A 23,782-nucleotide genomic window follows, 5' to 3' on the forward strand; every position below is an offset into this window, starting at 1 on the left:
TTGGAGAACCCCGGTGATAGTCTACCCCCTGCCCTCGCATAACAAGAACACGCACACCCCACATCGCTGGAACGACCGCGCGCGCGCGCGCACACACACACATACACACACACACACACACACACACACACGCACGCACACGCTGAGCTCCCGCCTAGAGTTGCTTCCCGGAAAATAAGTCCGAGACACTGGCCGAAAGTCACGCAGCAAGGACTCTGCTCCGGGCCGGTGCCGGGCCCGTATCTGGCGTAGCCTGTAGGAAGCGCTAGACACATATAAGTGGCTCCTTTTCTGCGGTGGCGCTTTTATCCTCCTGGATCCCGCGCCCCTTAGGGGACAAAGTGTCTGGTGGAAAGAATACTGAAGTCGGGAATCGTGGATTCTGTCGTGGCCAGCCCTGCCACGGGGTGAAGCGAGCTTCTCTGAGCTGCAGTTCCTTTCCCGGCAAGAGGGACCCCGGAGAGCCACCTCAGTGGGCTGAGCTCCTGTAGCATCATCACCTTCAGGGCCGGGAGGTGGTTGCCAAACGGGCCCCTTCCCGGAGTTTCCCAGAGCCTCCGTGGAATGCCAGCATCTGAGTGTGACTTGGCAGGAACAGGTGTACATACGCCTGTGAGGAGCAGTGAGGGGGAGGAAGGGGGAGGGAGGAAAGGGTCAGAAGTCAGCTCTTTCCCAGGCAGAAGGCCTAATACTGGGACTTGCAGTTGGACCTGCAGCAGTTTATGCTTCTGGGTTTTATTTCTGGCTTTTCAGAACTTGGGGGAATTCAGCCTTGGGTTCAGAGCCCAGAGCTTTAAGGGTTTTGTGGCTTTGAGAGGTCAGACTTAACAGCCCAACAAGCAGCCGGGGGAAGGGAAATCTTGACTTTTCTTCACTCCAGGCACTCACCTCTCATTCTCTCATGCAGCAGAGGAAAACTGAGTGGCTACTATGAGCCAGGTACTATGCTGGGTGCGCGGTGGGGGGTACGGATACAGTAATGACGACAAGATCAGTTACTTTCCTCAAGGAGAGGACATTCTCGATACTGTTGCCCTGAGTCATTTTCTTTAGTAATCAGGGGAGCTGGTATTCTTCATAATGTTTATGAGGAGAGTCATAAAAACAAATTTCATGTATTAAAAATCTATCAGCCAGGCATTTGCCTGAGCAGTTTAAATAGGTGGTTTCTCCCACAGTCACAGAGCTGTGCATGTTATTGGGTGGATTTAACATGTGGGGAGCTAGGCCCAGAGAGGTTAAATAGCTTGCTCTGTCCACACAGGTGGCTGGAAATTGGCCTCAGGTTTGTGTTACAGTCCCTGTATCTTCTCTGCTCTGGGAGACTTTCTTACAACATTGCAGAGGAAATAGAGCTTATCAGCAGTTCTCAACCTGTGGGTTGCGACCCCTTTGGCGGTCGACCGACCCTTTCACAGGGGTCGCCTAAGACCATCCTGTATATCAGATATTTACATTACGATTCATAACAGTAGCAACATTGCAGTTATGAAGTAGCAACAAAAATAATTTTATGGTTGGGTCACAACATGAGGAACTGTATTTAAAGGGCCAGAAGGTTGCGAACCACTGGCTTAGATGGTGGGAGAGAAGACATTTGCCTTGTCTTGTCTTCTGTAACTCCTTTCAGAGCTCCTGTGTTTAGAAAATTCAAGACTTAGGACTTTGTGTAAATATATATCTTTTGCCTAAGGGTTCTGTGTGTTCCTCTCTGCCTTATGTGGTTTAGTAGGCTGGTTTTCTCCCTATGTTGAGAAATAGCATATTTCATCCAAAAAATAGCAGATCTGTCTATGTTAATGCCCCTGCTTGGAAGCCTTCATTGGCTTCTCCTTCCCACCAGGAGAGATTTTGGACACCTTTGCCTAGGAGAAGGGGCCGTTCACAGCCTAGCTCCTGCTCTCAGGCCTCCTCTCTCACTCCCTTTATCAGTCAGGAAAGGCTGAGCTATGCTCCGTTAACAAACAACCCCAACATCTCAGTGGCTTACCCCCGGGAAGTTCATTTCTTACTGATGTTATGTGTCCACTGTGGGCCTGCGGGGAGTACTGTTGCTGTGGTCATTTGAGGATTCCAGTTGAAGAAGAAGGTTTCATCTTAAAGTATGTGTATTACTGTTTTGGCTGGTGTGGGGGTGGGGGTGCGGTGGTGGAGAGGAGATGGGAAATTATTCACTGGCTCTCAGAATATCCATCTGGAAGTGACACACTGCACTCTGCTCGTGTATCATTGGCGAAAGCAAGTCATGTCACCATGCCTGTCTTTGAATCTCTGTAATCCTGCCAGGTGTCTTGAAAGGAAAGAGCCAGGAAGATTTGTGGAACAATACTAATGATTCTAACAGCATCGCTTTCTGTTCACCAAGTGTTTGGCTTAGTGTCCTCCCGCAGGCAGCATTCCCGCCTTCTTTCCTCAAAGGGGACAACACTAAAAACCCATTTAGTCACAGAATGCCAAGCTCACTTTCCAGATTCTGGCGGATGCGTATGAAACCCTGTATCAGCTCCAGATGTGACTTTGTCTACCCTGCACTCCCTCAGTATAGAACAGTGGGACAGAGACAGGATAACTGAACGGACACCCATTTGGGAAGAGAAGAAATAGGAGACCACAGGTAGACACTAGTCCACTGAGCAGACATGTTGAGAACCCCCCAGCAAGCACCCTGGTTAGACCCTGATTCTGCTCCCCCAGTGGAGCTGCCCCATCTATGACCCCTGGCTTTGCCTAGGAGAGATAATTTCTCTTCTATATCTAGAGCAGGAATAGGAAAACATGTTTTAAAATAAGCTTTTAAACCAGCGGTTCTCAACCTGTGGGTCTCGACCCCTTTGGCGGTCAAATGACCCTTTCACAGGGATCGCCTAAGACCATCCTGCATATCAGATATTTACATTACGATTCATAACAGTAGCAACATTACAGTTATGAAGTAGCAACGAAAATAATTTTATGGTTGGGTCACAACATGAGGAACTGTATTTAAAGGGCCAGAGGTTGAGAACCACTGTTTTAAACATTGGGGTGATATACAGAGTGATATTAAGTCTCCAATATAGTGTCCTTTAATCCAGGCTGATGTGCTTTTGGCAGTAGAACTCTCACATAAATGTAGGCTTCTTATCGATTTGATTCCAGCCTTTCACTTCCTAATAGCCTGGCCAACTTTTTTGTAGACATAGTCCTATGGTCTGCCATATTGCTTTGCTTTCTTGATCTCATGCCTGCTGATCTCTCTGTCTCTCATTCATTCTCCTGCCCTCCTACCCCCTAACTTGGTTTTGAGTGCTTTGGACTTATTGACCTTTGGTGTGAGACTCACACTTTTCCTCCCTTTTCCAGAGCCATTTTGTTCAATTGAAAGCATATGCTGGGTAACACAATTTATCCAGAGATTTTAACAATAGGGTGAAGGCTATATTCTTGACTTGACCCATACTTCAAGGTCGATTTTACCCAGCCTTTTCTTGTTGAAAACACTTCTTAATTGTATATTTTACTAGTTGAGATTGAGAAATAGTAACCTCTTGTAACCCTACAAATCTCTGAATTTCTAGATGGTCTCTACTGTCTTTCATTCCTGCTTGCAAACTGGCCAATTCTTTTCTGAGATCATTTCTTTCCTTTTTTTTATAATAAGTTTCCAAATGCATCCAACAGCAACCAGCACATGCTACTAACATTTCGTTTTATGGTCTCTTATTCTGAATTCATTAGATTAATGATATGCCTTCTAATTCTCACAGGTGATATATTCATCAAATAGATCACTATCCTTTTAGCTTCTGTTAACAGTGTTCTTAATTACTGTCCTCTAAACAAATGTTTAATTTTATTGTTATCACATTGCCCCATGTCTAGGTGCCAGTTTTTAAAAAATATATTTTATTGATTTTTTACAGAGAGGAAGGGAGAGAGATAGAGAGTTAGAAACATCGGTGAGAGAGAAATATCGATCAGCCGCCTCCTGCACACCTCCTACTGGGGATGTGCCCGCAACCAAGGTACATGCCCTTGACCGGAATCAAACTTGGGACCTTTCAGTCCGCAGGCCGACGCTCTATCCCTTGAGCCAAACTAATTACAGCTAGGTGCCAGTTTTTATATCAGTCAGGATAGGCCAGATTTGCCACAATAACAAACAATCCTAAAATTTTAGTGGCTTAACAAAAACAAACCATAAACTTTATTTCTTGCTCATACTACATGTTCAAAGTCAAAGGGACTCTGCACAGTGTACTCACTCAGAAACCAAGTCTGAAGAAGGTTTCATCTAGACATATGCTTCCATAACATCCAAACCATTTCAATGGGGGAAAGAAAGCATGGCGAATTCACATTGGCTTTAAAAGCTTCCTCCCAGAAATAAGACACGTTACTTATGTTTATACGTTATTGGTCAAAAACTAGTCATGTGACCATGTCTTACAGGGTTCAGGAGAGTGGCTGGAAGTCAAGAGCTGGACACTCTTGCTTCTGTATAGTCGAGATTACAAAAAGGTAGCAATCCAAAAATTGTACTGGATGACAACCACGGAATTATTTCTCATTCACACTACACACCCATTATGGGTTGGCTGTGTCTCTGCTTCCCACACATCATCCTTGCTCTTGCGCCCTTTCTGGAATACTGCTGATTGTTATGGCAGAGAGGAAAGAGCATGGTGTTTAAAGAGCATGGTAAGAGCAGTGCACATGGCCAAGCCTGATGTCAGTGGGGAGGGGCAGCAAGTATTTGCAAATAGCAATATAGTCTACCACACCCTTCAACTACACATTCCCCCCATTCCTATGAGTCTCAGCTATCCTAAACATTTTCCAGTCCTTTGACATTTTCCTGTCTTTCCATTTACTTATATCCAGAATGAAAATGCTACCTGGCAAACTCCTACTCACCCTTCAAGACCCAGCTCAAATAAGCTCCCTCTGATGCTTTCTATTACCCTTGACTACCCTTCCCTCAAATGGTTATTATATTCTTTGGCTCTCACCACACTGGACACATACCTGAAGCAGAGAATGTTTATCATGTGTTATAAATGTTTTCTAATATTCCTGACTCCAGATCCAGGAACTGTCTTATTCATTTTTGTACCACCTGTGCTTAATGCAGTGCCTGGCACATGGAAGGATAGAAGGTGTTCAATAAATGCTTGTTGATGTTTTTTTTTTAAAACAGCTATTTCTATAATGGAATTAAGTGGGTGATTTAATAGGTCAAATAACAGTACCTTGTTTTAATACATAAAGGTTGGAACATTTCAAACTCACTGAAACCTTCTTGAGCACATCGTGTTGGATTTGGGATAAAGCCCAAATTCTTTACCTTGCCTATAAGATCTCACATGATCTGGGCTATCCTTCCTCACCAGCCTGAATGAAATAGCTAGTACTTCTCCCCTCACTTACTGTTGTGCAGCCACACTGGCTGTGGCTGTACCAGTCAGGGCAGATTAGGTTATGCTACAGTAAAAAACAATTCCAAATTTCAGTACTCAAGACAGAAACATTTTATTTCTTGCTCCTACTCCATGTCTATCAGGGATTGGCAGGGATTCTGATTACATTGTCTTCCTCTGGGACACAGCCTATTGTATCACCCTTTATCAAGAACATTACAGATATTGATCAAGGCAGAGGGAAAGAATGTTTTGAAGGGTCTTAGGCACGCACATTTAAGTACCTTTGCCAGAGAATGTCACGTGTGGCTTCTCGGGATACACTGCCTAAAAGTAGTTTCATGGCCCCACCCAGGCACAAGGAGACCAGGAAGTGCAATCCTATTTGCCTGGAAGGCAGAGAGCTGGAGGTATTTGGTGACCACATGACTCCCACATTGGACTTCTTTGGTTCCTCAAACAAGACAAACTGTTTCTTGCCTAAGAACCTTTATGGGAGCCCTCCTACTTCTTCCCTGTTCCTTGGCCAATTTCTGTTTCTTTTGGATGTTAGCTTAAATGTCACTTAAAGAGACTTTATTTTTTCATACCACATCCTCCCCCATCTGAATTATATTTCCCTCTTATACTTCCTCATAAATCCCTATGTTTTTTTTTTAAAATAGCATTGGGATTTCAGGAGGATGATAAAATAATAACTCTCCCTGTCCCCCTCTTGAGTTCAGAACCAGCTGAAATTTGGATATGGGAAGCAGATGAATGGAGATCGCAATGTCAGCTTGATAGCTGATATAGGATTGGAGGGCTTGGCAGACATGAGGCCATCATGGATTGCCTAATGCTTCACCCTGAACTGAACTTACCCACCAGTCCCTGGCAAAGGTGGGCAGTTGCCAGCCTCTTCCAAATGGACAGTGAGTGTATACATCCTGCAGACAAATTGATTCTGAAAAGAGAAAGTGGCTGAGATGGGCATGCTGGGTCTTCTGAACTCAGAGACCAGATAACCCACTCCTCTCCCCATGGGGGATAAATAAGGGATGGAGAAAGTTAACAAATGTCACTTCATGAAAACCCAAAGCCTGGGAAATGAAGATTTCCTCATCAAAACAGAATTTATCTTAATTTGTTATTCCATATCTCTTCGTGTTATTGTTGAGTTTTTTTGTTTGTTTGCTTGTTTTTGTTTAAGATCAGTCTTGTCCACCAGAAGCAAAGCATCAAGAGGGTAGCTTGTTGTCTTCACTATATCCACAGCATTTAGCCCAATGCTTGGCACATAGAGGGTGTTCAGTAAATCTTCCTTGTACATCAGAGCCCTATGGAAGTCCTTCTCTTGGATTAACTCTCAACAAAGTTAGTTCTCATTTGCTTGAGACTGGTTCCCAATTTTGGAGTGTCTCATTCTCTTCCTTACCACCCCCGCCCCCCGCCTTTATTTTTCCAGGTTGTCAACTTGGATACATGCATCCACATCACAGTTGGAGTAAAGAGTCAGAAATGAAAACTGAAATACAAGTAAGTAAGTACATTGAGTTGTTGCAGAGGTTGTTAAGGAGGAATGTGGAATTCTTGTACACATCATCACCCTTATGGTGATGTCTTTTCAGCAGTAAGAACTCCCACAAAACTTATGTAGGATCATAAAGGGGCAAAGTCCTTAGAAGTCATCTTCCTAGTCCTGCCCTTCCCCTAGTGCAGGAATTATTTTGGCAGCTTCTTCTTTACTTAAATACTTCTGGTGACACTCAGAGCTGCGGAGGGACAATTTCAGTGCTGATTGGACTGTGTTGGGAATGCTGTGGACATGAAACTAGAAAGCAATTTTGACCAATCTGGGAGATCTCAGAGAAGATAGGCCAAGTGGTGAGAAGCCTGAAACTATGCTCCATGGAGAAGAAATGAAGGAACTGAAAGTATTTACCCAGAGGGGAAAATAAAAGACTGTGGGAATGTATGTAGAAATCTCCAAGTAGTTGTGCAACTGTCACTTGGAGGAGTTGACTTATTCTGTAGGTTTGTGTTTTTAAAAAAATATTTTTATTGATTTTAGAGAGGAAGGGGGATGGGGAGAGAAATAGAAACATCAATGATGAGAGAGAATCATTGATTGGCTGCCTCCTGCACACCCCAAATTGGGGATCTAGCCCACAACCTGGGCATGTGTCCCGACTGGGAATTGAACTGTGACCTCTTGGTTCATAGGTTAATACTCAACCACAGCTGCGAGGGCTGGGCTATTCTGTAGGCTTTGAGGTCAGAGTGAGGGTAATGGTTAAAAGTTAGAAGGAAAAACTGCTATATTTATGGAGGAATTTTCTGAAATTACAGGGTTTTTTTAACCAATGGGATAGTTGCCTTAAGAGTAGAATTGAAGCTCATCACTCAATACATATTTATTGTCTGTAATGTGCTGGACACTATGTTTGGTTAGTTATGGTGATTCCTAGTGAGCCCATAGTAACTTGTAATAATCACCACTTTATTTTCAAAGTTTATACAAAAGCCATCTTTAAATGTTCTCTTTTAGAATTTGCGTGGGAGTGGTCATCAACATTGGTTTCTCAATTCTGGAATTGACCCCTTTGTTTACTCTCAAAATTTAAAAACTTGTGATGATATTTTCTCAAGTCCAATATGAGTTAAATGGACATTCTCTACCAAAACAGTATCCATAAATCACAATTACCTGTACTTGGGATCACTTAAAACTGGATACTTGCTTTCCATTAGTTGTAGAAGAACTATGAAGTGTTCACCAAACTCCTTTCCCTTTTCCTCCTGTGCCTACAGCTAAACTACATTTTTTTTGGCCTCCTTTATTAATAGGTGTGACCACTTGGCTGAGTTTTAGCCAAAGCAAAGGGGGTGAATGTAATGTGTACTGTGTACAGGCCTGGCTCATAAAACCATCTTTCTCCATCTCCTGGTTAAAAGTAAGGGTCATAGAGAAGGGTAGGGCCACAAATAGAAAGACTGGATCTCTGAATGACCATGTGGAAGATTGCCCACTGACCCAGAATACTCTCATTGGACTTTGCCTGAATGAGAAATAAACTACACTGTGTTGAACCACTGAGATTTTGGAGTATATATGTTAGAGCTGCTAGTGTCTTTTTTTTAAAAAAAATATATTTTATTGATTTTTTACAGAGAAGAAGGGAGAGGGATAGAGAGCTAGAAACATCAATGAGAGAGAAACATCGATCAGCTGCCTCCTGCACGCCCCCCAGTGGGGATGCGCCCGCGACCAAGGTACATGCCCTTGACTGGAATAGAACCCGGGACCCTTGAGTCCACAGTCCGACGCTCTATCCACTGAGCCAAACCAGTTCGGCTGCTAATGTCTTCTTATTACAGCTGGTGCTGCAGGATGCCCTCAAAGAGAGAAGAGGTGTGGAATTGAAGTTAGGGAGTTTTGTTCTTCCCTTTTCTGTTTGAAAGAATTAGTGGAGGGGGCAGGGGTAAAGGACATAGCACTTAATCACACACCCATGCTTCCTGTTGGTAATGTTTTCTATTTAAAATTCATAAACTTCATGGGACATGTTGCCATGTCTTACATCCTCTTCTATATTCAATCTTTCAGTTGATATTTATTGAGAAGTGCCAGGTGCTTTGGGGATTTCTGAAGACATATAAGTAGCATATATTGTTAAATATGTTATTCATTTACTCAACAATTTTTAGCATCTACTAAGGGCCAGTCCCTGGTAAACATTGGTGGGCAAAAGGTACAGTACCCACCCCAAAATTGGGGTATAACAGGAAAATACATAATAAAGAGGCAAGATGAGTCAAGTATGATAATACTATGAGAAGGAAGGTCAGGATGTTCTGGGTACACAGAGAAGGAACATCTGACAACATAGAGGTCAGAGAATTATCCTCTAAGGAGGAGTAGCCAGAAGAAGAGGATACAGTGGAGAAAGAGGGTTCTAGAAAGAAGGACTGCATGTACAAAGGCCTGACTATGGGGCCAGACTATGGTGAATGTTTGGAGGGACCAGAAGTTTAGCTGGATATGAACAATGGAGAAGATGAGCATGAGAGAAGGATCTTGTAAAATATATATGCACATACTTAATAAATGCATACAGAAGGCCTTGTATTATAATATGTATATGCATTTACCTAGGAGGAAATATGGCCAATTAACCATCAAGATGTCAATATTGTGATATTTGAGTGGTTTCCAATTTCCTCCCTATGTTTCTGTTTGTACTAGAACTGTCTAAAATAAATGTGTGTTTCACTTAAAAAATCAAAATATAAATGTTTTTTTCTTATTAGTTGTGCCTGCACCTGTTATCTTTCAGAGGATCCTCACAGCAGTCTTCTGAGTAAACTGAGGTTCAGAGTTGGTAAGTCCCATTCAGTCTACTTTCTCCCCAAGGCGCCTGCCTTCCTTGCGGTTTTCTAAGCAGTGATGATGGTTTTCTTGGAACTAGTGACTTTAGTGATCTGTTGAGTGTTCATGTGATGGAGTTTTCAACCTGGAAAAAAAATTGGGTCAATGTTGTCATGATCCTGACTTACCTAGAGGCTTCCCACATACAAAGGATAGTCCTTAACCTACTGGACCATGTCACTAGAGTTCTCTTTTTGTGGATGCCGTCATGTCCTTTGCTTAGTGATTTTGCATTGGGGTAGAGAGCTACTGATAATTTTGAAAAATGTAGTTCAGGAAGGAGATTATTCCCCATTATTTTGTCAACCCACATCTTGATTGACTAGCATGTCGGTGCTTGGCCGAACTAGTGAGGATGAATATTTGCAGTGGACATCAAACACTTGAAAGCCTTGAAACTCCGCATCAGCATTCTCTACATTATGTTATGGCAATAAACTGCCCCTCAGATTTCAGAAGCTTAAAATAACATGAATTTATTTCATGTGCATGTCACGTTTTCATCCTGATTCAGGCCTAACTCTTTACTCTGAGACTCAGGCTGAAGGAGCAACTCGCATCTGAGATATTGCTGGTGTGTATCACAGGGAAGAGGGAGGCAACACCAGGGACAGCTCTTAAAGCTTTGCCCAAAAGTCACTTCCACTTACCTTTGATTGCCCAAGTATGTCACAGGGCAGCCAAACTTTTGCCAAACACCTCAACATTCTGCGTCTCAGTTTCTTTATCTACAAAATGGAAATAGATAAAATACATTATGGTATATTCAAACCATGGAATATCATGTAGCCATTTAAAAAGATAGAGAAATGCCCATGATACAGTGTTATATGAAGAAAGCGAGTTGTAATGTCTGTAGCATGGTTTTATTTTTGCATAAATTTAAAAACCTTGCCCTTGCTGGTTTGGCTCAGTGGATAGAGCATTGGCCTGCAGACTGAAGGGTCTCGGGTTTGATTCCGGTCAAGGGCACATGCCTGGGTTTTGGGTTCAATCCCCAGTAGGGGGTGTGCAGGAGGCAGCCTATCAGTGATTCTCTCTCATCATTGATGTTTCTATCTCTCTTGCCCTCTCCCTTCCTCTCTGAAATCAATAAAGATATATTTTAAAAAATAAAATAAAAACCTATGAGTATAGAGTATATTTGTTTGCATGAGAATATTAATAAAAATAGCTAATGTTTATTTAAAATATTTTTTATTTATTTTTAGAGAAAGAGAAAGGGAGAGGGAGGGGGGGAAAGAGATAAACATTGATTGGTGCCTCCTGCACACCCTCTACTGGGGATTGAGCCCATAACCCAGGCCTATGCCCTGACCAGTAATCGAACCAGCAACCTTTTGGTGCACAGGATGATGCCCAACCAACTGAGCAACACCGGCCAGGGCAAAAAAAAGCTAATGTTTAATGAGTGCTTATTGCATATGCCCATTACTGTGCTAAGTGCTTATTATATACATTTGATCATTTAGTCCTTACGAAACCCAGAGAGAGGAGTAGAAAGTTATATATCAAATGGTCATTATCAGCTACCTTACTTGTGGGTGTGTTAGAAAGATTTTATTCACTATTAAAAATATATGATTTTTGTACATTTTTGCTCATCACAAAAGATGAATTAATCAGCTTTTGTTGTGAAAGAAAACACCACAAAATCTGTGTTATACAATGTTAGGTAAATGCCTAACATTTCCTGTTTATCAGTCTGCAGGCCAGGTGAGGTGGCATAGCCTTCCAAGGGCCCCCTTCAGTCTTCTTCCCTCTCCATTGCTCTTCCTCCCCTGCAGTGTTCTAAGCAGTGATGATGGCTTTTCCTGGAGGAATAGGGCTGAGGGTTAAATTCAGGTCTGCTCCATGCATCTCACTGTAGAACCCATCCTACAGAAGCAAACTCTACCAGGGATATGTTATTCTCCTGGCAAAGATTGTGTCAAATGGTCACACTTGAGGCTTTTTGAGGACTAGGCTTCAAACTGGTACATTGTCATTTTTGCCCACATTTTATTAGCTGAAGCCCATCACATGGCCAAGTCCAATGTCAGTGAGCAGGGAGTCATGGGTGTTGTGGAAGGAGGAAATGACTATTTTCTTTATAGTACTCTACTGCAATAAGCATTCATTGTTAACAATATAAAGTGAGGAAACAAAAACATGTACCAGGGGTAGTTTAAATTGTGTTTAATATATTCCAAAGTCACATTATGCATTTCTTAAAAATACAAACTCCACATCTACAATTATAATGAGCCCAGTGATATTCACATGGACATTTAATTAACCAGAGTACCTAGTAGGGCAGGTGGGAGTTTACAGTAGCTTGGCTTATGCTGCCTGTGGTGTGACATTCTAAGCATAATCTAGAGACTGTTTAATGTCTCTCTGTATGCATCACTGCTACTTGTGTGGCCATCTGCAATCCAAGGAACTTAAATCATGAATCACAGACTATCAGACCTGGAAGGACTTTGGTGCCTGGGGTAGGCAGGTGCTTCCTAAGTTCCATGGATAGCTACTCTTGCCAATTACAGTCATTCTTGGTTGGGTGTGTCTCATGTCACTGGAGAATGGGTATAGAAATCAAAATTCCTTCATTTATCCAAGGGGGTTAGTGTGCCTCCACCCCCTGCTGTGGCTTTCCTGAGTGATACAGTAAGCTAGTGGCCAAAGATGGGATGGAAACCAGGTGTCTGGAGTGGGCCCAGGGCCTTTGACTTTGTTTCTCTGCGTGACACAAATATCAAGCATATGGGTGATTAGGGAATTGTCACTGGGCTCTGACACTTCCATTACCCTTTACAGAAATATATGAAGTCTCCTTCTTCTCCTGCTTCCCCTGTTTTAAGAGAACCCACGTACTGCTCAGACCAGCTATGTCTGAGTCCTGCAAAGAAACATTAGATGGCACAGATGCGGAAATAGAGGGTAGAATGTTAAATTCCTTGAACACTGGCCAGGGAATCACCCCTGCTTCAATTTCCTTTCTATTCTTGGTAATTTAGAAAATATCTGCTGATACAACTCATGAGAATCTATTGACAAAAAGAAAATGTTTTATTAAGGAATTTATTTGTTAGGATTAAGAGTCATGTTCTGCAAGTTTTAGTCATTTTTTTTCCATTTTTTAGTGTCCACTCTATCCCTAAAATCAATTTACTTAATATTTTTCTTTAAATAGATTCATATCTTTAAAACTTAAAGACATTTTTATAGGAGATGATACATTACTGTTATAGATGGGTAACAATATGACTTGCTATAAACATTTAGACAACTGTAAAAGTAAATACACAACCTTTAAAATAAATAGATTTGTCCATGTACCATTTAAGGTTGTTTCTTATTCTACAAGCAGCAGGCATTCCCCACTTATATAATGGAATAGTATGGGCTTTGGCATCAAATCTAAACTCATTCTCTTCTCAGTAGTGTGATTTGGGGCAGTTTCCTTTAAATTGCTCAGTTTCTCATCCATAAAATGGATCAAAGGTTATCTCACTGTGTGTGTGTGTGTGTGTGTGTTCAAAAGCATCTAGTGTCATTCTATGTCATAATAGGAACTCAAAACACTTAGTTACTTCTTCCTTTCCTTTTTTTTTTTTTTCAAAATTAGGCTCATGAACTCTGTTGTCAGAGAGATGAATGATATGGAGGCACTATTAATTTTTCCCAGAATAACTTATTGATAAATTGCTTGCGGTGTGCTAGGAAACTTGCTAAGTGCTGTGGGTACAATGGAGACTGGGTAGATGGACTGGGTAAATGAGTTGAAGACCTGGTTCAAGTCCCATTTCATGTCCTCCAGATAAGTCACTTTATACCTCTGAGTCCAGTTCCCACATCTGAAAATGAGTGTGGTGATCGCCACATATGCCTACTTCAAGGAACATGTGTAAGGAATACCATAATAGCTACCAGCAAAGCCTTTGGTGAACCGATACAGGTGATTCTGCTGTAATGGGACATGTATGTTCCTGAAACACTTTGTGTCCTGCAGACACAAAGTAAAGTAAAAACGGGACATTTTGCAAAAATAGGGTTGAGGCAGATTATTGAAAACCTATACAATATTTTGACCACAATGCCAAGATAAAACTTTTTATCCTAATAAAAATAATAAAGCTAAAAGACCTGTTAAAATTTGACTAAGTAAATAAATATACACACCTATACATACTACAGCAAACATAAGACCTTACTTTAAAACTGGCAGAGGTAGCTTGATGAAGGCACAGGATGGGGGTGAGGCTGCTGAGTTATGGAGCTGAGGGCAAATGCTCAAAGATGGGAGGTGCCATGCAATATGCCCTTTCAGGAAAGGACATGTGGGTGAACAGCCAAGCAGGAGGAGGAGGGAGAAAGGGCATCTCACCATACCCCTAGTACCGTGTGCCTCTATGTCAGACACACTCAGCTGTGTTAGTATCGTTTCCACTCAGTTGCTGCTGCTCGGTGCAATACTAAAACGTTAACATCCTGGGGAAAATCAGTGTGAAATAAAGACACTTTCATGTTATGTTGTTCTCTTCCCCCCAGTTACCAGTCTTACTTGTCTTACAGTAACACATATCACAGTATCATGTATTACAGCAAAGCAGTCCACCTGTGCAGATGGAGGGGGGTCTGCAGGCTTTGTGAGCAGAACAAGCAGAGACTTCCAGAGGTAGAATTCATTCAGAAACTCGAGTCTCTCCCTCAGGGCCTTCTGCCTTCCCTTCCAGTGTGATTGTCTACTTCCCTTCCTCTCCTCGGTTGCAGGGTTCCTCTTCCTCACTAGCCTGTGAGCTCCTTGAGAGAAGGCTGTCATATTTATTCATCGATGTGCTCTGACAGCCCCCATAGGGGCCCTGGAGCAGAATGGCTGTGTTACGGCTGAGGCTCCTTTTGTAGGCTTAGCCTCTGGAGCCAGATCTTTGGGATCTGATCTCAGGCTCTGTCCTTAACTTGCAAAGAACTTGGCCACATTCCTCTCTAAATCTCCATGTCCTCATCTGTAAAACCGGGCTCATGATAGACCCTATTTTAGAGGGTTGCTGTTAATATTAATTGAATTGATATGTAAAGTACTTAGAGTACTGGACACAGTAAGTGTCCAATAAATATTAATTGTAATTACTAGTGTTTTGATTGCAGTATATAGATAATAGGTAAACAAATTAATACAAAATCACAATATGCAGTAAATGTTATGAGTGAAAAGAACTGGGTAGGAACTATGTTTTCTCTGTGGAGTAGCTAGTAGGATATGGAAGTGTTATCTGACAGGGAGCTGGGAAATGATTGAGCCTACAGACCTAGAAGTTCTACACCCTTCTGTTTTTGAAGAACAACAACAGTGGGGACTTTTTAAAAGCGGATGATCAGAAAGAGCCTCTCTGAAGAGGGGCTACAGTATAAAGGATATAAACACTGATACTGGGGGGAAAGGGCAGGAGGGGCATTCCAGGCAGAGGGAAGGCAAGAAGGAGAGATCCCCAACCATCAGGTGGGGAGGACTTTCCCCTATGGGCTCTGCACTTGGCTGATTTTGTTACAAGACCCTTTGTTCCTAGATGGGCAGTTAAAGTGTCACTTTATGGGGAGCCCTCAGTTGTGGCTTTTAAGCACTGGAGACTAGACACTGGAACCACCCATAACCTGAGAATTCTAGAATTCCATGTATTCTCAGACTATTCCTGTGGCCCCTCCACATCGCTGTGTCTGCTGAGCCATTGTTTTATTTCTCACGTTACACTTGAGCAAATTAAAGAATGGTAACACCATGACCAGGCATTTGTAGGTACAGTCTGAATTCACTCCCAGTCTGAGTTTTAATCCGTATATGTTACCAACCACATATAGTGTGGGTGATCTCGGTCACCTCATCTCATTTGCCTAGTCATTCACGAATACTCACTCAACGAATACCGATTGAGCAAGAAGTGTGTGCTAGCATGACAGGAAGAAAGGTCATGTGGGGTTCAACTTCTCCATCAATAGCTTGGAGGCTTGGGCCAGATTTCTGGTGTTCAACTGCAGTGTTGCCTCTCAGTCCCCATTTTATTAAACAAATTAGAATGGATTCAAGTTTTTTCCTTTAACAGCATCAGCCTCACTCCCTGGTATACTGAGAAGCTTTCTCAAGTGGGAGAAAAAACAGTGGAGTGACAGCTAGCAGCTGGGAATTTTATTATTATTACCCAGAACTTAATTTTTCTCTGCCTACATCATTAGGATATGTGAACCTCTCTTGCCACAGGTCTCTGTGGAAAGGGTGGAACAATACTAAACTGGCTGTTGTCCCAGGTCCTTTTAGCTCGACATTCTCTGAGTCCTGTGATCCTTTTTCCTTGTTTCTTTTCATTTAGCACCACTTCATATGCATGTTTCCAAGTATCTATGTAGTTTTCTCTTGTCAATCACTCTCAGGGATTATGCTTTAGTTTGCTTAACAGTTTCCCTGTTGATCCCTCCCTTTTGATCCATTCTCCTTTACAGACCTTTTCAGAGCCTTCATTTGAATGAATCCTGATTGTGTGTGTGTGTGTGTGTGTGTGTGTGTGTGTGTGTAACTCCTCACACTCAATGTCTTTATTCCTTGGTATCAGTAGGCACTGAGCGACTATTGGATGAATTAGTGAATTTTAATGATTATCAAGAACCTCACCATAAACACACATACACATACACACTATAACCTTTAGATTATTTGCCTTCTTTTGCGAGAGTGTAAATTCTTAAAATGGCATTGCTAGGTTCAAAGTTATAGGCAGGTTTCGTGTTTTTATTACCACCTGCCAGATTGCTGTGGCGCTTTTATGTGAACGGTAGTATTACTGATAACACTTGTGGTAATTATTTATAACATTATCTTAAATAATTAATCAACTCAAAGAGTACTTCCTCTCCTTTTTTTACCCCCATGGGTATCAATATCCTTTTGCATCCCAAACTCTAGCTACTCAGATCAGTGCTGTGTGCCCTGAATTTAGTCAGAGAAAAATAAATGGCTGCTCCCACTCTAGGCCCCAGCAGTGTTTGTGTCTTCTTAGACTCTCCACTGTGGCCCTAGCAAGGTTTGTGTCTTAGACACTCCACTGTTTTTGCCAGTTCAGCACCAGCTTGGTTTGGGTTTTCTTCGATGATGCTGATGATAAAGATACAGAGAACTATATTAACCCTGTGAGGATATTATTAACCCCATTTTATAGATAAGGAAAACTAAGGCTAAGAGAGGTGGCACAGTTTGCCTTTAGTCACACAGCTAGAAATTAGCAAAGACGGGATTTACTTCCCGTGCCATCTGATTCAAAGTCAGTCTCCCTCCACTAAACTACCCTACACCACTCCCCCAGTGGATGTTCAGGGTCAAGAGCCTCCTGGGAGCAGCAGGTCTGTCAAGTTTTGCAGGGCTGAGCTGTTTATCATTACAGAGGACACTCATCACTGTGCTAATTACATTAATTGCTGCCCACTCTTTGGCTAGGTGGGTGGCTTAACAACGCCTAGCAACATGGTAATGATGCCTGGGCCTGCCTTTCCACCTGAAAACATCTGACTGCTTTTTTTTTGTTCTTGTTAATTTACATCTCCTTCCTGTGGTGGCCAAAGATGGTAATTATAGGTTCTGTTGGTTGGACGTTAGCAACTCTCTACCTTATAGGGGAAAGGTCAAGACTCTAAAATCTGCCCTGCCTTGGCACCACCTGTGTGCTTGACACTTTATTTAAGGGCTCTTTTATAATCCTCATGATAGCTCAGAAGTAGATATTATGTTATCTGCCTTTTGTTTATACGGGAACCCAGTCCCCTGCTTGGATCATATAGCTAGGAAAGGGTAGATTTCTGGCTGTCACATTTCTCTACACCACAGAGACTGACTCCTTCTGATGTTTGGAATCGAATTACACAGCAGTGGGGGCCCAGTCTGTATTTCCAGAGAAGCAAGGCATCAGGAATCATCAGTGCTTGGAAGGGGTCTCTAGCGCTAAGGGTTGAATATTTGAAATTTCAACCTTTCAACTTCCACTGCTTCCCCAGGCTTCTCAAGGAAATGTTAACAGAGGGTTCCAATGGACTTCTTAAGAAGTAATTTGAAGACTAGGTCCATGTACTGCTTGGGAATGGACGATGGCTTTGGCAATTCATCATGATTGGGTAAATGACTTACCTTCCCCAGAGACTCAGATGACAGAGCCTAATTTAGGAAGCAATTGACTTTGGAATGTTGTGTATGCATACGCTTTATGGGTGTGTCTGTATCTATATGTGTGTGTATGTCAAATGTGTGTGCATGTTTGCAGGAAGTCTTGACGAATGGGTAGACTTAAATGACTTGATTCCTTTCTCACATATCTTCTATCTATAAATGAGGTTTAAAAGTTGTAATGAAAACAACTACATTACATAGTGACACAGAGTAGTGGTTAGGATATTTGCTGCTAGACCATTGATTGATCTTGGCTCTGCCACTTACCAGCTGTTGTGACTTGGGCAAGTCACTTAACCTCTCTCTCTAGGCATCAGTTTTCTCATTTCTAAAAATAGGGATAATAACAGTTCTGACCTCATGGGGTTGTTATAAGTCAGGGAAGTTTCAGAGAGCAGGGAGTGTGTCTATATACCTCTTTGCACCAGCCAGAATAAGATTTTGAAAGAGCAGGTTTAGGACTTAATCCCTCGACTTTGATCCCAGCACTTCCATATTGGCTGTGTGACCTTGGAGGAACTACTTAACTTTTCTGTGCCTCAGCTGCCTCATCTATAAAGTAGAGGCTCTTTATTTCTACCTCGAGTGATTGTCATACAATGAAGTGGGTGGTTAGCACATAGCGGGTGCCTGTTTCCCTTATTCCCATCCCAGGGTCTTACATTCACTAATTGATTATCTGAGGTCTTGTTTACTACATAAAACATTTTTTTTTCTCTCTCACTCCACCTTTATTTTCTCCTTCCGAGCCTTATTCTTTCTTTCCCGACCATTCCCTTCACTTTCCTTTCTTTGGTCAGTTTTGATCTGCTATGGCTCAGCCCCTGTGTGCAGGCTCAGCTGCTCCCTGGATTGTTGCAGCAGCCTTCTCTCTGGCCTCCTCTTCTCCCTCTGGCCCCCTGTGTTATTCTTCAAACATGGTATTTCTCTACAACCCGATCCAGTCCTTGCTACTTCTCTGTGCCACTCCCTTCAGTGGCTTCTCATCACACTCAGAGCTGAATACTTAAGTGTATGTGACCTCTCTCTGAAATGGCAAGAAAGAGCCTACATAGACGATCCAGGTGATTCCTGGCCTGGATGGCTCACTGACCAGCATTTGTCTTACCTAAACCAAGGAGAGGAGTGTTGAGAGGAGAATTCGTGGTCACTTAGGGGCCCACTCCTTTCACACACGCGCCTTTGGGATCAGCGTTGTTTCATCTGCGACAGTGATGTGCCTGCTGTCACACTTGTACTTTATGCCATGGTTGCAATGTTGTCTAGAATTATCATGGTAGCTTTACCATATGATTCACTTTGCCTGTGGAAAGATGCACATGGATCAGATAACGATCACTCAAGGCTTAAATTTAGCACCACTAGAAAAAAATCGAAAGTTAGAGGTGTGATATCTAATTGTTTCTAGACAATGAAAACAAAAACACAATCTTCCGGCACTGAATCACTCTTTGGCACCTGACCTCCCCCTCCCCCATCCTCCCTGTCCTTATCCTCCTCCTGTCATAAAGAGTGCTAGCTTAGTGAACAGAAACAGCCCTGAGAGCCCAGGGTTCCAGTCCCAACACCACCACTTACTCATTGTGACATTTCAGGCAGGTTACCCCACCTCCCTGAGGACCCTCTGTTAACATTTCCTTGAGAAGGCCCTCTAAAATGGGCCTAAGAACAGGTACTCAATAATACATGCTGATTGAAAGATGACTAAACTAGACGCCAGGGGTAGAGCAGCTAGCCCACCCTAGAGTGAGCCTGCAGGAGGTGCTAGTGCCTTCCATGCTCACTGATTGGCGCAGCTGTGGTGTTTTCATAACCTTTCTTTGGCTTTGGTCAATCTTTAGGATAGCCAATTCAGCTAAAAATGGAGACAAAGCCTTTCCAATTAGTACATCCTATGGCTTTCATGGAGGTCCTACTGTTTGCACAGTGAGGTTGAAGATTCTGGAGCAGGTGGGTAGGCTTGATATCCCACTAGTGAGAGGCACAGTTCCTGCTCATATCACAGTTTCTAGGGCTGCGTAACAAATGCCACATCCTTGGTGGCTTCAAGCAACAGGAATCTATTCTCGCACAGTTCTGATAGCCAAAGAGTGTGAAATAAAGTGTCAGGCGGGCTGCATTCTCTCTGAAGTCTCTAATGAAGAATCCATTCTTTGCCTCTTCTCTCTTCCGGAGACTCCAAGTGTTTCTTGGCTCATGGTCATTCTGATCTCGGGCCCCTCCTCACAGGGCTTTCCTTCCTGGGCATCTCTTTCCTAAGTCTCCCAGGAGAGGGAGACTGTTATAAGGACACTAGTCATTGGATTTTGGGCCCACCCTAGAGCCAAAATGATCACATCTTAAGACCCTTGACCTAATTATATCTGGGAAGATCCTGTTTCCAAATAGGGTCACAGAGTACAGAAGATGGGGCATATCTTTTGGGGCACACAATTCAGTCCACTACCATGCCCTCCAGAAATTTCAGATTAGGCAAAGGGACAGAGCACACACAACTGAGAGAAGTTCCAAGTAAAGAGTAAAACAAACCCTCTGGAAAGTGGGTAGGGGGTCAGTCATTCATTCTCTGATCCAGAAACATTCCTGAGCCTCTGCTGAGCTGTGTGCTGGGAAGCAGAAATGACATGGCACAGTCCCTGCCTGCAAGGAGTTGACAGACTGGTAGAAGGGGACAGAGAAACAGGCACTTCAGCCTAGTAGAGTAAGGCTGTGTGGAAGTGGGCCCTGATACTGTGGGGGTTTAGCAGGTCTGGTTACAACCCTGGAGGAGTGGTGGTCTTACCTGCTGCCTGAAGGATGAGGAAGTAGGAGGCAGTCATGTCCCAAAGGAGCAGAGTTCTAGAAAGAAGGAACAGAGGAAAGAAAGCCTGGCCCCTGTGGGTCCTGCACAAACTAGGGGGCAGTGGGCTGGACAGGAAGGCAATGATAGGATTGTGTAGATTGCCAGAAGCCATCCAGAGAGCAGGGGAGAGCCACAAAACTATTTTAGGGAGAGGAGTGACATGACATGACCAGGTCTGTTTATTAAAAATAAGAATTAGAGAAAGCCTTTAGTGAAAAATGATTTTCCAGTAGATTTTAAACTGCATGTACTATGGTTTTGTGTTTGTTTTTGTTTTTTTTAAAGAAGTATAGCATATGTACAAATCAAAAGAGGGCAACTTGATAAGAGACCAGTCCAGTGTGTACACCACTTAGATTGTTTTGGTGTATGGATTGTTAGAGTGGAGGCAGAAGAGAGTTTGAGGTGGGTCAATGATTCAGAATTCCTCTTCTTTGTTCTGTGGAGAAATGACCCCCTCAATAGGAAGAACCTGAGATTTGGAGTAGAAAGACTCAGTTTTGAGCCCCATATCCGGTATTTCTCTGCTGTGTGATCACAGGCAAATAACTGCTCATTTCTTATCCTTAGTTTTACCATCTATGGAATGGGCTAACAGTATCTGCCTCACCGAAATGGTATGAAGGCAAAATAGGATAAAGCTGGAGGAAGCTCTCTGTGTTATGCAAAAACAGTTGGTAATATGATTCTCAAATTCTAATCTTTCTCAGATCTGTATTTCTTCACTTCACCTTCTTCCTTCTCCACCTGACAGTGTTTCAGATAAACGAAGAGAGGAGGAAGGGATGATTTCTCTTTTCACAGCACATTTTTTGTTTGTTCCCTATTCCAAAATATCTATACCAGCTCTGGAATGTCACACCTATACCCTTCTTTGTCCCTGCCCTTCCTGTTCACTACTGGCCATCTCACACACGCAGGCTCACAGAGAGAGGCAGAGGGTGAAGGGCAGGGAATTAGGGCCATGGAAAGAGGTTTGAGGGTGGAAATAAATCCGATTCTTCCTTCCCAGCCTTCACCTGGGAACTGCTGTCCCTCAGCTCTGCACTGGGCATTTAGGGTTGTGGGTGGGAGGTGGGGAGAGACACAGAGGGAACATGGCATTAACACTCAGTCTGCTGGCTCATTTGTTGAGGCTAAATGAAAGCAGGGCCATGACAGAGCAAAGCCAGCTAAGGTCAAGGCCTTACTGTACAGAGGCAAAAAGCCCCTAAGGAGTTGAGAAATAGAAGAGACCACTCACTTAATTGAGTAAAACCCCGTAAAGAAGGTGAGCTCAGTGTGAGACTTTTCCTCTCTTCTCCTATTTCAGATTCTTGGCATTTCTGCAATAATTATCTTTAAGCATCTATAGCTTATCAGACCATTCTATTATGTACATTGTCTTACGTGATCCTTGCAAGGAGATCAAAAGCTAAGGATGGATTGTAATTACCACTTTTCAGACAAGGAAACTGAGATTTCCAGTGACTTGCTCCAGGTCATACCGTTATTAAAAGAAGGAAAAGAAGCTTTGAACCCACATTCATCCAGCTCCAAAGCTCCTGCTCTACCGTTTTACTGAATGTACGTGGAAGGGAGCCATGTGTTTATCAGGCTGCATCGCATTGCATGCATTTTTAGTATTTGTGTGCGCATGTCAACAGGCACGTTGACATGCCTGCTGGGTGAGTTGTAACAATTGAGTTTTGAGTGGTTGAGTGCATTTTTGCTGGCAGGGCCTGACTCAAGGAGAACAGGACAGGAAGCATACAAGCCCACTGTGTGGGCGGTGTGAGGGCTGATCTTGAACAACTTATTGGGAAATGTCTCTGTTTAGCGCTACTTCTCTAGGAGAGGCCTTGGGTTTTTCCATGACTATTTCCAAAGCACAATTTATTCTCCATTTTTTTTCCCCCCTAAGGAACCAGGATTTGTTTAGCACCCACTATGTGCCAGGCATGGCACTTGGTGCTTTACATCTATCACATCATTTAATTCCGACAAGCCCTGTCAGAGGGGCAGCATTCGTGTCACTGTTCAGCTCAGGAGACAGATTCAGGAAGATGGACATTTGCTCAAGTCACTCAGCTGGTGTGGAGCAGGTCTGGGCTCCCGCCCGGTGCAGTGCAAATCACAGGCCACACTGGCATTTTAAAGTTATTGGTAGAACATTTTCTTCTTTTGATAAAAGTTGTAAATTATCTCTAATGCATGAAGCAGGATACCTGCATACCAACTTTGCCTCTGCTCTTTTAGTAAATGAAATGCTTTTTCTTTTCATTATTGAGTAGCTGAGCTGCTTGGTTTCAGAGATAAAATCTTCACTCCAGGCAGGGGAGAACACATGGCCACTCTCACCTATTGGCCTTTTCTCTTTTTCTTTTTCCTGGCTTCCTTTTAAGATCTTCCCCCACCATTACCATTGTGTGTGGCTGCTGAGACAGCCCCAGCCATGACAGGAAGGCAGGAACTGTGGCCTGGACGAGCCTGTGGTCAGAGAAACCATGTGTCCATGAAGTCCAGAGAGACCTCTGAGATTGGAGATGGGCTCTAATAGTTTCCTGAAGACCCTTGTTCCCCACTCACCCAGTACCACAACCGGAAGTAGATGTCCTCTGTGTCAGATGAGAACCTTTGGCCTCTGAGACAAGTGTTTGGACCACCAGTCCCCTTTAAGAGATGATCACAATTTTGAATACCTGAATGGTCTTCATTCTTTTGCACTGGGCAGACAGATGGACCAATCCTTCTAGAAACGGAATGAATAATAAAGATGAAGGTCTTTGCAACCTTAGGACCTGTCTTTTCTTTTTTTTTTTTCTTCTTTTTTAAATTTTTTTTTAATTTAAATCTTTATTGTTCAGATTATTACATTAGTTACTCTTTTTCCCCAACATAACTCCCCTCCACCCAGTTCCCACCCCACCCTCCGCCCTCACTCCCCACCCACTGTCCTCATCCAT

The 23,782-nt window shown here is 42.9% G+C and overlaps 1 long non-coding RNA gene across 1 annotated transcript in view; it reads left to right on the forward strand.

Moving 5' to 3' along the window:
• Positions 1–615: 615 nt before the first annotated feature.
• LOC102753145 overlaps positions 616–23,782 on the forward strand; it is a 133,113-nt gene continuing 109,946 nt past the window's right edge. The window contains exons 1-3 of the long non-coding RNA XR_001514678.1: positions 616–939; positions 6,847–6,917; positions 9,693–9,763. This is a non-coding gene — a long non-coding RNA (uncharacterized LOC102753145). The remainder of the gene's footprint in view (positions 940–6,846; positions 6,918–9,692; positions 9,764–23,782) is intronic.

This window comes from Myotis davidii, unplaced genomic scaffold (assembly GCF_000327345.1).
Source record: "Myotis davidii unplaced genomic scaffold, ASM32734v1 scaffold79, whole genome shotgun sequence".
Classification (NCBI taxonomy): domain Eukaryota; kingdom Metazoa; phylum Chordata; class Mammalia; order Chiroptera; family Vespertilionidae; genus Myotis; species Myotis davidii.